This window comes from Sturnira hondurensis, unplaced genomic scaffold (genome assembly GCF_014824575.4).
Source record: "Sturnira hondurensis isolate 20B ecotype Veracruz unplaced genomic scaffold, ASM1482457v3 Scaffold0009719, whole genome shotgun sequence".
NCBI classification, from domain to species: Eukaryota; Metazoa; Chordata; class Mammalia; order Chiroptera; family Phyllostomidae; genus Sturnira; species Sturnira hondurensis.
Genome location: NW_028082350.1, coordinates 12162479 through 12177239, shown reverse-complemented (window position 1 = coordinate 12177239; position 14761 = coordinate 12162479). Strand labels below are relative to the sequence as shown.

Sequence of the window (14761 nt, the reverse complement as noted above, 5' to 3'; positions counted from 1 at the left end):
GAGTAAAGGAGATGCTTCATACACCGTGACCAAGTAGCATCGCTATTATCATCAGCATCGTTATCATTATTAGTTAACAGCAGTGCTTTCCTTTCTTCTCCAGTTTGAACTGGAAGCATCAGCTTCCCATTGGCCCAGGAGTAGGATGTCATGGTGTGTCACTGTTCTCCGCCTTGCGGGACTGGAGCCCAGGACTTAGGAGAGAAACAGACAAGGGTGGGGAAGGCGTGAATGAGAACAGAGGAAGGCTAACAGGAGAAACTTCCAACTGGGTTTCCCTTTATCTGACAACAAACAGTGCTAGGTAGCCAGCTATACTTGACAAACTTCCTTACAGACAGAAAAGCAAACGTATCCTAAGTGTCCACCTCACTGGAGCTTTACGCTGTGAATTCACCTGTGTAACCCACACCCGGACTGAGAAATAACCTGTTACCAGGCCCCTGGAGACTTCCGCAGAGCTGGGGGGGACCCTGTTTCTGTCCTGACCCTCCTTTCTCCAAAGGATGACCCCTCCCCCTAACTAGCTGCCACCATTAACTAGCTGGCCACATTGGAAACCCACCCTCGGACTGTTCTGGCCGAGGAAAGCGTGTGTGCTTCTAGAAGCCTCTTCTGGCAGCGAGCGCCATTTCAAAGCAGAGGGGGGGAAGAGTGTGTGTGAGGGGGAGTCATTTCATGTGTAGGAGAAAAGTGTTTCTAATTTCCAATCCTGAAAGTGTGCGGGGAAGAAGGAAGATGGGAAGGAGGGAAGTAAGTCTGTGAGTCCAGTCTGGATCAGCTTCCCCCATTAGGAGCTGGCCAGGGTCCAGCGCCATGCCATTTTGACAAGGGAAGGGAACAGAGTCACCTCCTCTACCTGCCTCAGCTGGGCCAGAGTAGGCGGCCTCCTCTGACCAGAGCCTCCAAACACGTGGATGGGGTGATGGTTATTATTTCACAGCACCGTGTGCACTGGAAGCCTGATATGGTATTGAACATATGGTTTTGATTTTTTCGTTTTCTGTTTTTAAGCGGCGAGCAAGACGAAGAGTGTCACGAGCTAACTCCAGGGTTTGCTGGGCTCTGCCAGACTGTAACTGGAAACGAACTCCCATGCCGCGGCCTCTCCTGCCACAGCAGCTTGGGAGGGGGGGGGGCCCTGGGGGGCCGCAAAGGGGCACAGACTGAAATGCAACTGAGCTGACAGCTCTGAGAGGGGCTCCGCCGCATGGCTGGCTGGACAAAGCAAAGGGCCTTCTCCGTGCTTCTCCGCGACTTCCTGCACTAAATCATCGAGGTAGAAGGAAGAGATTGGAACATGAAATCCAGACTCACAGATATGGAACGGTGCCCTCCACACACGACCTGTATCAGGACGAGGGGACTAACGCGAACTCTGGCGCCCCAGATGTTTTCGACGGCAATGCCCTCCAACTTCCCATCTTAGGTTACTGACCACCAGCGCTCCCCAAATAACCACCCCTCCCCATTCCTTTTTCTGATCAATCATTGAGTGCGGTCCAGGATCAACAGCATCAAATTTTACCCTGAGCATTAACAAAAAATCACACTTCCTAGTGGCCAGCTAGAAAATTTGTAGTTTTAATTAGAAAGGCAAATTTTCAGGATGTCGAGGAATGTTGGCTGGGGCTTATAGGATGTTAGTAAAACTAGTAGTGAAGGGCGGGGGAGGCAGAGTTGGGCCTGGGCATCTTCAGGTTAAATATCAACCTGGGAATTTTCCTAAGAAAACCTGGAGGGCTGGTCTCGGGTCAAGTGTGCAAGCCTTTGGACAGGATTTCTCTGGCTTTCTCAAGAGTAAACTCTGGCCAGCTGGTCAGGAAATGGTTCCCCGGCCTTTCCTCACCCTTCCTTTGTTTGCTCAGGGTGTCCCTGAGTGGGCCCAGGAGGGGCTGAGGGAGCAAGTCCTCCCAGCTTCTCCCTCTCGGAGGAAGGAGGGCAGGTTAGCACAGCCTGCTGTTGACGGGAGCTGGGATTAATGAGTTCCTTCGGTGACCTTGGTAGACACTGAGGGCGGAGTGTGTCTCTAAGCTGCTGAGGTCTGTGCTGAGAGCCACGGAGACACTCCCAGGATGCAGAGAGACACCTCAGATAGCAAGGTTTTGTTGAGCCCCAAACCCAAACCAAACCAAACCAAACCGAAGATGTGTAATTTCCTTCTAAACACTGTCTTGGTGTGGCCTTTGAGTCGTGTGAAGATCACCTATTTATCCATCATTTATCTACCTGCCTATCTACCTTATCTATCTATATCTGTATAGAAGCTAATCTATATTTATAGCTATCTACCTGTGTGCACATGCAAATCTAAATTTCCACCTTTATTTGTATATATGAGGATTAATCCATATCTATAATCATCCATACCTAAATCTAAATCGGTGTCTAGCTATGTCTGTATACATTAACTTATAGCTATAGCTTTCTCTGTGTGTGTGTGTGTGTGTGTGTGTGTTTGTATGTACCTAGCGATCACCCCATGCTGTTTGGAGGGAAGAGTGTTTTCCGAGTCAACGCCCAAAATCTTGCCAAAAGCGTCCAGAGGTGCCCAGAGCCTATGGTTGGGAGTGAAGGCAATTTCAAAGCGTCCCACACAGTTGGGGGAGAGCTCTGTCTCCCCACCTCGCCTGCACCAGTCAGCCTCCCCCTGCCCTTCCCCACTGCGCTCAGGTCTAACAGAGCTGAGGGAAAAGGAAGAGGCCCACCCTTTTCTCCAACACAGCTAGTTCAAGGTTCAAGTATAATAGTGATGTGGGTCAACAAGGTGACCAAACCGCCAAACACCTCAGAATGTTAGGTTGCATAGTACGACGAGCGTTACATCCTGATTAAGGAAGGTGCCGTCCACCCCCTCAGAGGAGGCGTGATTGCTACCTTCAGACAGGGGAGGGGTTCACCTGCCGGGGAGGCATTTGACTTGCTGAGAGTCACTCTGCAGGCCTGACTGAGGGCTGAGGAGGGATGGTCACGGGGAGTCACATTTCATTTCCTCACAAGGAAGGATTTTGGTTTAAGTGCCCTGGGTCACAACTGTCTGGCCAACAGAGGAGGTCAAGCAGTGGTCAGGCCTGCTTGCCGCGGCTCCAGTGGAAGGCGGACGTGGGCTTATGCTAGACGAGCCCTCGGATGCCCTCCAACTTGGGACTCCCTTCTGATTTTCCTCGGATGTTTGTGGTTGTTGTTGGTTGGTGGATGTCGCAAAGGAGGGGCGGTCAGACTCCTGTGTCCTGTGACAAGTTCCTTGGCTGGCTCTGCTGTGTCCCCTCATAACTCAGCGCCCTGCGGACACCTGAGCACCCAGAGCAACAGAGAAGGGATGGGAGTGGCAGGGGAGTGGCGGGGAAGGAAAGAGTTAAAAAGACCTACGCTCTCTGCAGGTCCCAGCAGCCCCAGAGGCAGCTAGTCCCTTTGATCCTGCCTCTTAATTGCAGCCTAGTTGCACCAGGGAACTTTAAAGGAAAGAAACAGAAAAACTCTAGAGATAGGGTTTGTTTTGTTTCCTGAGGGGATGCTCTTTGTGGGGCTGCCAGGAAGCCTGATTCTTCGGGTTCGAATGGTGGGCTTCCTTAGGGGGCAGATGAATAGTCCTTTCCATCAGCTAGCAGGCAGGTGTGGATGGAACCCCAAAACACCAGGTATCTCTGTGTGCCCTTCAGTAGGGATGCCAGGTACAGCCCTGGCAGAGAGAACAGAACCTGGGAACAGAGACCCTGGCTTAGTGCAGGAGCCGCGGGGCAAGGGAGAAAGGGGGGCAAGGGAGAAAGGGAGGCTGCAGCGGGAGGGTACGGCAGATGCAGGTCAGAGGGCGAACCCATGCCCTTGGTCCATGCCCTTGGTGCGCATCAGGTGACTTGTGACCTGTGGGGTGGGGAGACCAGCACCCAGCACTGCACCTGGGGAGGGATGCTGACGGAGGAGACAAGGGATTTCTAAGAATTCTCACAGAGGGCGGCAGAGCCCCAGCACCTCAGATGTCTCCTTTGCATACAGGACTCCCCGCTGACAATGAGCGCCTGCAGATGTCAGCTGTTCCAGGTCTGCATAAGGTACTTTCAACAGCGAGGTCTTTCGGCTCCTTCCAGGGCACGCGAAGGGGATCCGCGGGGAAGGAACGGGCCACGCAGCCCGGGAGGCCATGATGCCCCAGCCGTCGCTGGCGCGTTACCAAGGCCCTTTGTGAGGAGGAACTCCCAGCTGACACTGAACTTGTGCCTGCACTGTATGCCAGGCATTGCTCGTCTGTGTTCCATTTAACTGTTCGGCGAATTCTGCCAACGGGGCGTGCGAACGCAGGGAAGGGTTTGCTAACACAAATCCCTTTTTCGCTGCAGCCCCTGAGCAAGCGGGATTGGAAAAGGTCTTCGAATTTAGAGACCCCCGACTGGGGTTTCGCCCCTTGCTCTGGGGCTTGTTCCTGTGTGATCTTGGCAAGTAACTCAGCCTCCCCAGACTTTATTTTCTTCGTAAAAAAGTTTAACTCAGTTGATGTATATAAAGCTCTCAGCAGAGGGCCTGGCATCTAGTAGACACTCAATAAACCCAATAAACACTTGTTCCCTTTCATTCCTGAAAGGCTACTGGTAAATTAAAAAGGCATCAAAATACCAGCCATCTGTGGGTGGACTCCGTGGGCATCTGGGCAGGGAAGACTTCCTCTCAATCAGTTTAGTGAGACTGCTCTCGGGGCCTCATCTAAGGCATAGAGAAGAAAGAAGCACTCGAGGGCAGGAAGACAGATGGACACGAAACAAGATGGAAGACATGATAATGGCTTTTTTCACGTGGCAAGACGCTACAAGTAGCGTTTTTATACAAGTGCAATTTTAATTGCATACAACATTTCCTCCACACACTTCATGCTGTTTGGAGGGACGGAGGGGAGGATGGCCATTTCCTCCATCTTAAGAGAAACATGAGTTTGGCCAAGTTCCCTGGACTGAGGCACTGAGGGTGTCGACCGCAACAGGCACGTCAGACTTCCAGCCTTCAGTTCTGATCACCGTCTCCAGAAAAAAATCAAGGGCTGATTTTGAACACATGCATTTCCTTCTTAAAAAAATATCCATGAAACAGACAGGTAAACAGACATACTACATACTAGACAGGAAGCCAGTCTCCCAAGGAATTGGTGAGAATCTGCATCCACAGACAAGACAGCGGTGGCAGGCACGGGGACACACCCACAAACCAGCTGTTTGCGGCCACAGGCTGCTGGAAACTGCTGGAGTCTCTCCCTCCCTTTGCACCCTGGACCACAGCAGCCTTGGTGCCAGGCTCCTGGGGTAAGTGAACTCAGGCTCAGCTCCACTGCGGGACTAAGCAGCTACAGCGCTGAGAAGGTCGGTCCTGGCCTTCAGCCCCGCAGAGCACTCCTTTAACATTATCTCAAACCTGGTGGGCTGCAGCCATCTGCTGCGTTTACACATGCATATGCTGCCCTCTGCGTTTACTTGTTCTGGGGCCCCGTGGGCTAGCCACACCTTCATTATCTGGGAGCATGTTCGAAATCTCTGCCCTCCTCCAGACCTGCTGAATCGGAGTCCACATTTTTTAATTAGATCCCCCACCTGATTTGCTAGGCACATGAGGGTGAGAAGTGTTGCTCGGGTCTAGTCGCTGTAGGTGTTCTGGCAGGAGGGCATCAACCATTTGCAGACTCTGCGTACCTTCTCGGTTTTTTTTTTTTTTTTTGGAATAGCCCTTAAGGCTGAGTTCAATTGAGACTTGCTAGATCCAGAAATAAACAAGCGCTCAGGTCTGTGAGAACAGGATGGCCAGTGTCCAGTCATGTCCCCAGTCAATCTGGGATCACTGCCCTAACCAATAACACTCAAAAATCTATATTTTGAAATATAGCTGCAGAAATCTTGATAACCATGGTTTCTATACGTTTCTTTTTTTTAATTTAGTGATTTTAGAGAGGAAGAGAGAGAGAGTATTGATTTGTTGTTCCACTTATTTATGCATTTATTGGTTGATACTTCTATGTGCCCTGACCTGGGATTGAACCCACCACCTTGGCTTATTGGGACAATGATCTAAATAACTGAGCCACCTGGCCAGGGCCTAACCATTGTTTTCAAATTCTCTCTTTTGGTTATTAGTGAAGATTTATTGTTTAAAAAGTCAACCATACAGCCCTGGGCAGTGTGGCGTGGTCAGTTGGAGCATCCTCGATACACCAAGAGGTCGCAGGTTCACTCAGCGGTCAGGGCACGTGCCTGGGTTGCGGGTTGGGTCCTCAATCAGGGCTTGCTCAAGAAACAACCGATCAATGTTTCTCTCTGACATAGACATTTTTCTCTTCTCTCTTCCTCCCTTCCCTTCCCCTCTAAAATCAATAGGCATGTCCTTGGGTGAGGATAGATAGATAGGTAGATAGATAAATAAATAAATAAATAAAAGAAGTCAACTATAAATAAGAAAGATACAGCTTCACAGTTCTTATCCATCCAACCTTCTGTGTCTCTAACCAATAGAGAGATGGTGCTTAACAGCCTGGGTCGCTCACTTTCAGGTCGAGAGTTTTGCTCCTGCGTGGGTAGTTGCTGTCCCGAGTCTTCACTAGCTCCTATTCTCCTCTGGGTCTCAGCTGTCTTCCCCGAGGCTCACCCTTAATCACCTTCCTGTCTCCATCTATGCTGCCCACTAACAGGAAGTACTGCACATCCATGGCTTCGACACAGGTGTGTCTCAGTCCCCACGTGCAGCCTGGTGTCCAAGCTGTTCTCTGTCCCCACACTGTCCAATGTCTATGGGACACCCTGCTCGGATGAGCCCACTGTTAGCTAAGAACACCATGACCAAAACTCAAGACTCATCTTCTCCCTCTTTTCCCTGACTCCATTCCCACTGACTGGTCTCCTTTTCTATCATCTCCCCCCATTTTTGTTAGGGTCCCATTTTTGTTTCTCCTGCTGGAAACTCCAGTGTCGTTTGACTCTGCTGAGCTTTCACCAGCTTCTATTATTTTCCCTTTGAGACAGACTACCCTTCTTCCCCATCCTCATGTTCTAATCGGACTCCTTCCCGCCATATACCTGTAAAATTTCCAAAGTGTAACGGCCAGTGGCCCCTCTCGTTAAAAACTTTCTAACCTCTAACCTTATCTTATAAGTCTTATCTCACTCCTCAGGAGGCATTAGGTGTGATGTTGCAGGTGGTGGCCGCCACCCCCTCCGCACGGCTCTCCCAGTCTTCCACAGTCTGACCTCCCCCACTCCGTCCAACCCTATTTCCTGCTGCTGCCCGGCATGGGATCCCCATTCTCCAAAGTCAAGTTCCACACTGGCCCCTACATCACATTGCACTGCTGCTCCTCCTTGAGATGAACTTCATTTCTCGAATGTTGACTGCTGTGCTTGCCACACTTTTTTGATCATGTGCAGGAAAAATTACTTCTGAGCAGGAATAGCCATTATCAGGCTCTTTACTTATTTATCAATGTTATTCTTGCATAACAATACTAATATGTTACATACGTCATCAAACATACAAGAAAATTGACATTTAAAAAGGATGAGCTAAATAATATATAAGATGTAAGTTCAACTATTTCTTTTCCTTACACAGAGGATGATCTTGCCTTCGGCTTGGGGTGGAGACAGCCCATGTCAGAAACACTGACCTCTACATAAAATAGACCCATTTGGAAGCACAGGAAGTACCTCTTCCTCCGTGGGGCCTTATCTGCTACCCCATCCAACCCAGAGCTCTACCTTCCTGAACCCCCAGAGCATTTAAAATTACAAGTAGCAAGCCACTGATACAATATATGCTTCACCAATACTCTCTAGTTGATTAATTGAAGCTTGCATCTAAGATGCCAGAAATTTATAGATTTTAAAGATAGTCCAATATCTTAATTAAAAACATTACTGTCTTCCCCAGAATTGCTTGGGTTGGGCTCCTCTCCCCACTGCAACATTCACTGCAAGAAAGTTCCAAGTCAGACTGCAGTGTAATTTGACTTAAAAGCAGTTTTGAGGACCAGCTTTTCCACTTTTTGGCTAGTGATATTTTTAACACATTGTTTAATCTCGCTGAAATTGTCTTTATTTAATGTATCAAATGGGGGCAAAAAGAGGGTCTTGTGACCATTAAAAAAGATGACAAACATAAAAACTAAAGTGACATATGATGTAAGACAATCTGTTCTTATTACACCCAGTATTTCTGTATTGTAAACTGCACGAAGTACCTCTGAGATTTCCAAAGCAGTCCACCTCCTACCCCCTCCTGCAGCGTTTCTTTCTTCCTGCAAGTGAATTATTTTTTGTTTTCTCCATTTCATTGGCTCAGCTGATGACAGAGTGTCATGTCTCTGTGGAACTCAGACGCATAACTGGGCCTGCATTTACAATCTGGTTCTGCAAGTATCAGCTGTGAGATCGGGGTGGGCTACAGAACCTCTCGGAATTCTCTTTTCTTATTGGCCGGCACTGACTGTGTGGGGATAACCTTAACTCCACGGGGTTCTTCGAAGGTTCGTATTACATGAGCTATGTGTGTAAAGCACTCGGTTTACAGCACATGCCACTCAAATGTTCATTTCCCCTGGTACCCTCACCCCCTTCAGCAGGCTTAGGAGAATTTAGAGGGGCGCTCTAATGAACAAATAGAATACTTTGCATTTTAGTTCCATTGTTGCCTTTAATTTTTTCCCAAACCTGCAGGCCATTTACAACCATTAAGGCATTTTATTTTCTAGAAGCACCTTCCTGCCATCCATAGCTAAGCTCACCTTGCGACTGTCTGGCTGGGTTGGGGTGTGAAGCCAGCATAGGTTTTGGCCCCCGATGTCTTCTCGGCGGTCAGAGCTGAGAAAGTGAAACCAACCAACCTCTCTCTTCTTGCTCTGCCTCCGTGTCCAGGCTGCCTACTATACTAGTTATAAATGGACCTGTTGTCTGAGAAAGCAATTGGGTAGGTTGCTGTTTCAGTCCCCCGTCAGGACACGTACGGCAGGCAACCGATCGATGTTTCTCTCTCATATTGATGTCTCCCTCTCCCTCTCTTCTCTGATCAATAAAACATATCCTCAGGTAAGGATTAAAGAAATAGAAAGCATTTGGGGACAGGAGATGGTGACACGCGTTTGTGGGGGACATTTGTAAATTTTTCATGATCTTCAAGTTTAAAGTCAATTCATTAGCGGAGGGAAAAAAGAAGAAAGTTTGAAAAGCCAATTTATAATTTCTCTCCTCGAAGGCCAGAGCGCTCTGATTTCAGGCCCCTGTTTGTTTGTTTTTGTTTGTTTTGTTTTTTAGCCTCTGTTTGAACTGTTAATTGAGATAGTGTCTGTGAAAGCCCTTTGGGAAGAGTAAGGAACTATACATATGTTAATTATCCTTCTGAGGACACTTGTGTGGTGACCTATTCTTATCTTGTTTGTAAGTATCTCGTTCCCCAGCGATTGTGGGTTGCGAACTACTTAGGACCAGGGACCTGGGCCATTTTCCTTGTTTCCTGCCTTCTCCCTTTGTCCACCCCCAAGTCTTCTACAGCAACCGGCTCGTCCAAAATGCTCAAAAGCCTTTAGCGGCCCGTCTGTCTGCCAAGAGCCAGAGCTGAGAAGAACCCCTTCACCTCCCTCCCCCCACCCCCAGCTCTCCCCAAACCAGGTCCCTCCCCTTGCAACTTGCCTACACCCGGAAGCTTCACACTAATTTTGATGTTAGAATAAACGAAACAAAGCAAAAATTTTGGGTTGAAAGGGGGGCATCGATGTTTACAAGTAGCTCTGCTTTTAAGAAAATAAAGAGGGCGGGGGGAGGGGGGAGTTTAATCCTCCAGACTCAGGAGTCAGGTGTTCTCGCTGGGAGGGGAAGGTGAGCTAATTTGTATCAGGGCCTTCTGAGGCACGCCTGGGCTCCAAAGTGTGGGAGAGGGTCTAGGACTTCCTTTGTTGACGGGGGGTTAAGGCTTTTGGGGCCATGTGCCCACACTTCCCAACTGACTACCTTGGGGCTGAATCTCAGCTTGTTGAGAGAAGGGGACTGCTCTCGGCAGCCTCGTATTTTGGATTTTGGGGAGGGGACATCAACCTCACATATTTATTGCTCATCTTACATCTTTATGTGATATTTAAACAGCATTTATGCTGAGAAATATAATGGAGGTGAAGAAAGTACGTGTAGGCATTTAAAACTCAAAATTCCTTCTGTTCTCCCCCAAACACCAAAACTGTCTCAAGCCTACAATTACTGTCTGATCGTTATCAACATTAAATGAACATTAATCAGTAAAGTTATTATTAAAGTCTTTGAAACTTACAGTTTTTCATCATTTCTTTCTGCCCTTTATTTTGCGCGCGCACACACACACACACACACACACACACAGTCAGGTAGTGGGTGATTGACTTGTTCTAACCAAATAGCAAAGCCAGACAACCCAAGAGGTGTTTAATAAACACTTGTTGACTGATGGATGGAACACACCGACCGAGGCCTTCCCAGACAATGTACCCCTTGTCAGAGCACCAAGGAGAATCACCAAGGAGAACCACCTTCATTACCAAGAGCTTCTGCCATGTTGAGGAAAGCAGGACAGCTGAAAACTCGTCCATCAGCTCTCGGACTCAGGTTCACAAGAGAAACCTTGGGACCTTGCCCTTCGAATGTATTTTCCCTCTCGGCCTCTTGCTGCAGAGGTGGGACCCGCCTCAGCCAAACGGTGCTGAGCAGTAGGTGGCACCGGCCGGGTGCAGACCAGCCATGCCACTGCCGTGATGCCGCCCACGGGCCCCTTACTGTGGAGATCCCCACAGCTGCAGCCAAGTTTGTACACATTGAAAACCAAACACACAATGAAAAACAACCGGGCGGAGTAAAAAGCAGGGAAACAGTGTGGTGACGGGTCCACAGAGCCCACCTAAGTCTTCCTGCCTCTTCCTTCACAGAGAAAGCAAAGCGTGAGACACCAAGTTTTCTGCACCCCACCCCCCAGCATCGAACAGCTATGCCCACCAGGTTCAGAGGACCATTCTGGAAAGAATACATTTCCTTCTCTTTGCGGCCACTTCCTCACTTTCACTTGCTGGGCCTTCGGGTTGCACCTCACGTAAATTTTGGGAAATGAACTAGGTGACCTTTTATTCCTTCCTGCTCTACCCCTGGCATTCCACGTTCACACTTGGCCTTCCTCTGGACCTACAGCTTTCCCTTGACTTTGCTACTTGCTGTGGCTGGTGATTACACCTACCTACTTCCCATAATGCCCATCGCCTCCACCGCCAGCCTGTATTTTAGAGTTGCCAGGTGTCTCTGTCTGACCAGACAGTAGTAACTGTTTCTGACCCTGACTGCTCCCAGGTGTACTTGTGTACCTGGAGACCTCGAAGGGCCACAAACTAGGTTTTCAACAACTCACGAACCCAGCGGTTGTACTGACCTTTTCATTAATCAGAATCCTTTACCCCTCGCAATGTTACAAACTCACTTCCATGTTCATAATATGTTTTGTCATTTTGCGACATGTAAACAAATCAGTATGCCTTCCTTCCCATCTCCTCTTGTCATCAGTAGAAAAGGGAAGGGAGAAAAGAAGAGGAAAGGCATGCGAGATCGAGCCTCGTCATTCTATCATAAGGGATTTTCCGAAGCTCAATATCCAAATCCTCTTCTCCCAATTCTTGCTTGGAGTCTGGAGTGCCTGATCTTGAATTTCTGTGGCGCTCCCCGAGCGTGGGACTGGCTGGGAGCCATGTGATATTGATTTGTTTTCACCATAGCAACAGCAAATTACAACAACTAGCAGAGAGAAGGCAGGCTGTTAACCAGGAAAGCTGCATAACCGGTATATTTTGCAAGCACATTTTTCTCCTTTCCTCTTATTTTCTCTCTTCTTCACTCTGCTTTCACAAATTCAATGCAAAAGTCAAAGCCAAAAAATAGCACAAAACGCTCTGGGTCGCTCCAAGGCCAGTGTCGGCAACGGTCTGGTTCGCAGAGCTTCTGGTGTATTGCGTTAGACGGATGGAGAAAACGCAAACAGCAAAGCTCTGGTTTCCTTGGAAATGTTATCTGTTGATCTAAGGATAAATATCCCTCGAAAATTTACATGAGCACAAAGTAGAGGGAAGGGTTTTGTATACACGTCTATGTGTTTTAATACCCTGAGACATTTGCCAACAGCTTCATTAATACGAGTTTTTATCCCTTTGTACTTTAAATAGCTCATTGTGTGCCAAGAGAAAAACAACTTTTTTTGGAGGCGAGGTACAAAGTCAAGGCCTCTCAGAATGCTAGAATTATGAGGCCAAGTTTAGCAAGTACCATTCAATTCTATTAAGAGATAGAAAAATAGAGGGGCGCTTGGTCAAGGCTGCAAGAGCGGTGCCGGAGAGGAGGCAAATTAGAACCGGGAACTCCTGAGAACTCCAGTCTGTTCCAGTGGAAACGTTTCATCAGAGGGCTCCGCATCACACACCAGCCTTCCCCTGAGGTCTCCGGCCCAGCCTGACACCTGTGACCCGGGATTAACGGCCTGCAGTAGCACACTGCCCTTCCTTCGGCCCCTTCTGCCCTAGGATGTGGTGGTCTTTGTATAAAAGCGGCTGTCCCCACCATCACAACCAGCCTTGAGTTTGCTGGCAGAACCTGGCTCCTACGTGGTGGCCCTGGTGGGGAGTGGGATTGGGGCCACGGGGACTGTCCACCCAGGTGGCAGTGCTGGGCTGCACTGACAGGGAGCTGGGCTGTGCTCCCCTCCCCACTGCCTTTGGCCCATGCAGCCGGAAGCCTGAAGAGAACCTGCTCTGACCTGCCCGAGACCAGGCAGGTAGGGGGAGATGTCCTATTTCTGCGGGAGATTGGGTTCAGGGTTTAGAAAGCACGGGCTAAAACATGAAGACATAACTCAAACCCTGCCAAGGGAGAGTTAGAACGTTCCTGGCCAGGACATAAAGAAACACTCTCCACCAGCCGGAATAAAAGAACACACAGCAGAAATAGTTGGGAGATGACGTCAGAAGTTCTGGGCTAGTGTCCTGCACTTCTCCTTGAAAGTAAAAACAGTGGGTCTAGAAGAATCTACGTGGCATTGCTCTTATTTGAACGAGTGCTTCTACTCTCTCTCACAAGACAGGCAGGGTAACCGAAGAAACTTCATCTTATGGAAAGATTATAAGAATGTCCTCCTCTTTTTGTTATTTTATTATCTCCCCAAATGCATATACTACTCAGTTGAGATCTCTCTCCAGTTAACCTTTGTCTTTTAAAAGGACAGTCGTGTTTCTTGAAGAACACTCCCGGCCGTGGTGGGCAGGCTAGTCAGATTTTTTTTCTCCGCTTCAATGCTTGCTAACTATTCTAAAAATGTTACACATTTATTGTAAACACATGCTTCCGAGGCCTAACAAAAAAGCACAGTCTCCTCATGCCTGGCAGAGATTTTAAACGGAGAAAGGGCAGAGAGAATTCTTTAACAAATATATCCTTCCCTCCTCTCAGGCCAGTGTGCATGATAAATAAATCTTCTCCATCAGTGCTCGGGACGGCTTCTCGGCCAGAAAGTTGATATGGCTCAGCATAGCGAAAACACAGCTTTAAAAGCTAGCCTGCCCTCATTAAATTATTCTGCTGGCTGTGTGTTCTCATTAAAAATACATAAAGACCAGATAATTGCAGTAAGCATTATTAACCCAGCTTTACTTTTGAATATAATGGTTCCACTTTCAAGCCGGAAACAAAGGCTCAGAGACGCCAGGAAAAAGAAATGTAAACATTGAACTACAGTATCGAAAACTTGTCAGAAAGCTACCTCTTGCTGGCTTGTTAAAAACGTGCTTTTGAAACTGCATCAAAGCCATGGCATGATAGGGTTAGGTAGGTCCTTCATTCCTAATGCCTAAACATTCAATCGATGATTATTTACCATGAAGTTTTTTTTTTCTTAATTACAAGTCTGTTTTCACATAATAGGATCCATGTAAACTTTATTTATTCAGGAGCTAACTATGGCAGTATGAACATTTCCTATCACAACAGCAAACTAATCAGAGGGCTCCGAAGAACGCAATTTGTTTTTGTCAAAGCATAAATGGATCTAGTCTTGGAATAAAAACTCGTTTAATGCCACACTCCCAAACGGGCGGCATAGATTCGAGCAAGCTTTGCCGTTTCTTTTGCTCAAATCCAAATGTTACGTAAAAGTCCAGGATCCCCCGCAAATATCACATTTGAATTAGTGGCATCCAGTTCCCCTGGCTTCCCCAAGCAACACGCATGGAATGCAGCACACTGCAGTAAACTCTTTAAACATTCAAAAAAGAAGAAGAAGACGAAGAAGAAGGGGTGGGTGTGGGGGGGGGGATTCTCCTACCTTGTTTAGCTCTGCCTCTCCTTCCCGTTTACAGTAATCCCAGGAACATCTGGCAGAATCAAGCGGCCCAGGCTTCTCCCCTGCATCGTGAGGAAGAAATTTCCATGTAAATAGTTCTCGTTCCCTGCTTATTGTACTCTGCGAGCCGCCTGCCTTGGCTGGAAATTTTTGCCTTCAGATGATGAAGCAAAGACAGTCTAAACTCTGTTGCTGTAAGCTGCAGCCCTCCCTTCCGACAAACCCCTCCCAGCCCTGGGCGGCCAATCCCCAGCCAGTTCGTCAGCCCTACTCGTCGGAAACTGGCCCTAATAGGATGACTGACACAGCAACACAGCACTTGCAGTGTGTGAAAACAGTGCATCCATGCTGATGAAAGAGGAATTTCCCTCTCAGAAGAAAGCAATCAGAGCACCAAGACAGAGTGGTACATAAT

At 48.2% G+C, this 14761-nt stretch overlaps 1 protein-coding gene across 8 annotated transcripts in view; it reads right to left on the bottom strand.

Moving 5' to 3' along the window:
• MBNL2 (muscleblind like splicing regulator 2) overlaps nt 1-14553 on the bottom strand; it is a 147439-nt gene extending 132886 nt beyond the window's left edge. For 3 of the 8 annotated variants that reach the window (XM_037057572.1, XM_037057575.1, XM_037057574.1), the window contains exon 1: nt 14329-14551. The gene's annotated coding sequence lies outside the window, so the exon portion shown is untranslated. Of the gene's footprint in view, nt 1-14328 lie in introns of all 8 variants that reach the window. The other 5 variants (XM_037057570.1, XM_037057573.1, XM_037057577.1 and 2 more) reach the window with 3 other exon arrangements.
• Nucleotides 14554-14761: the final 208 nt, after the last annotated feature.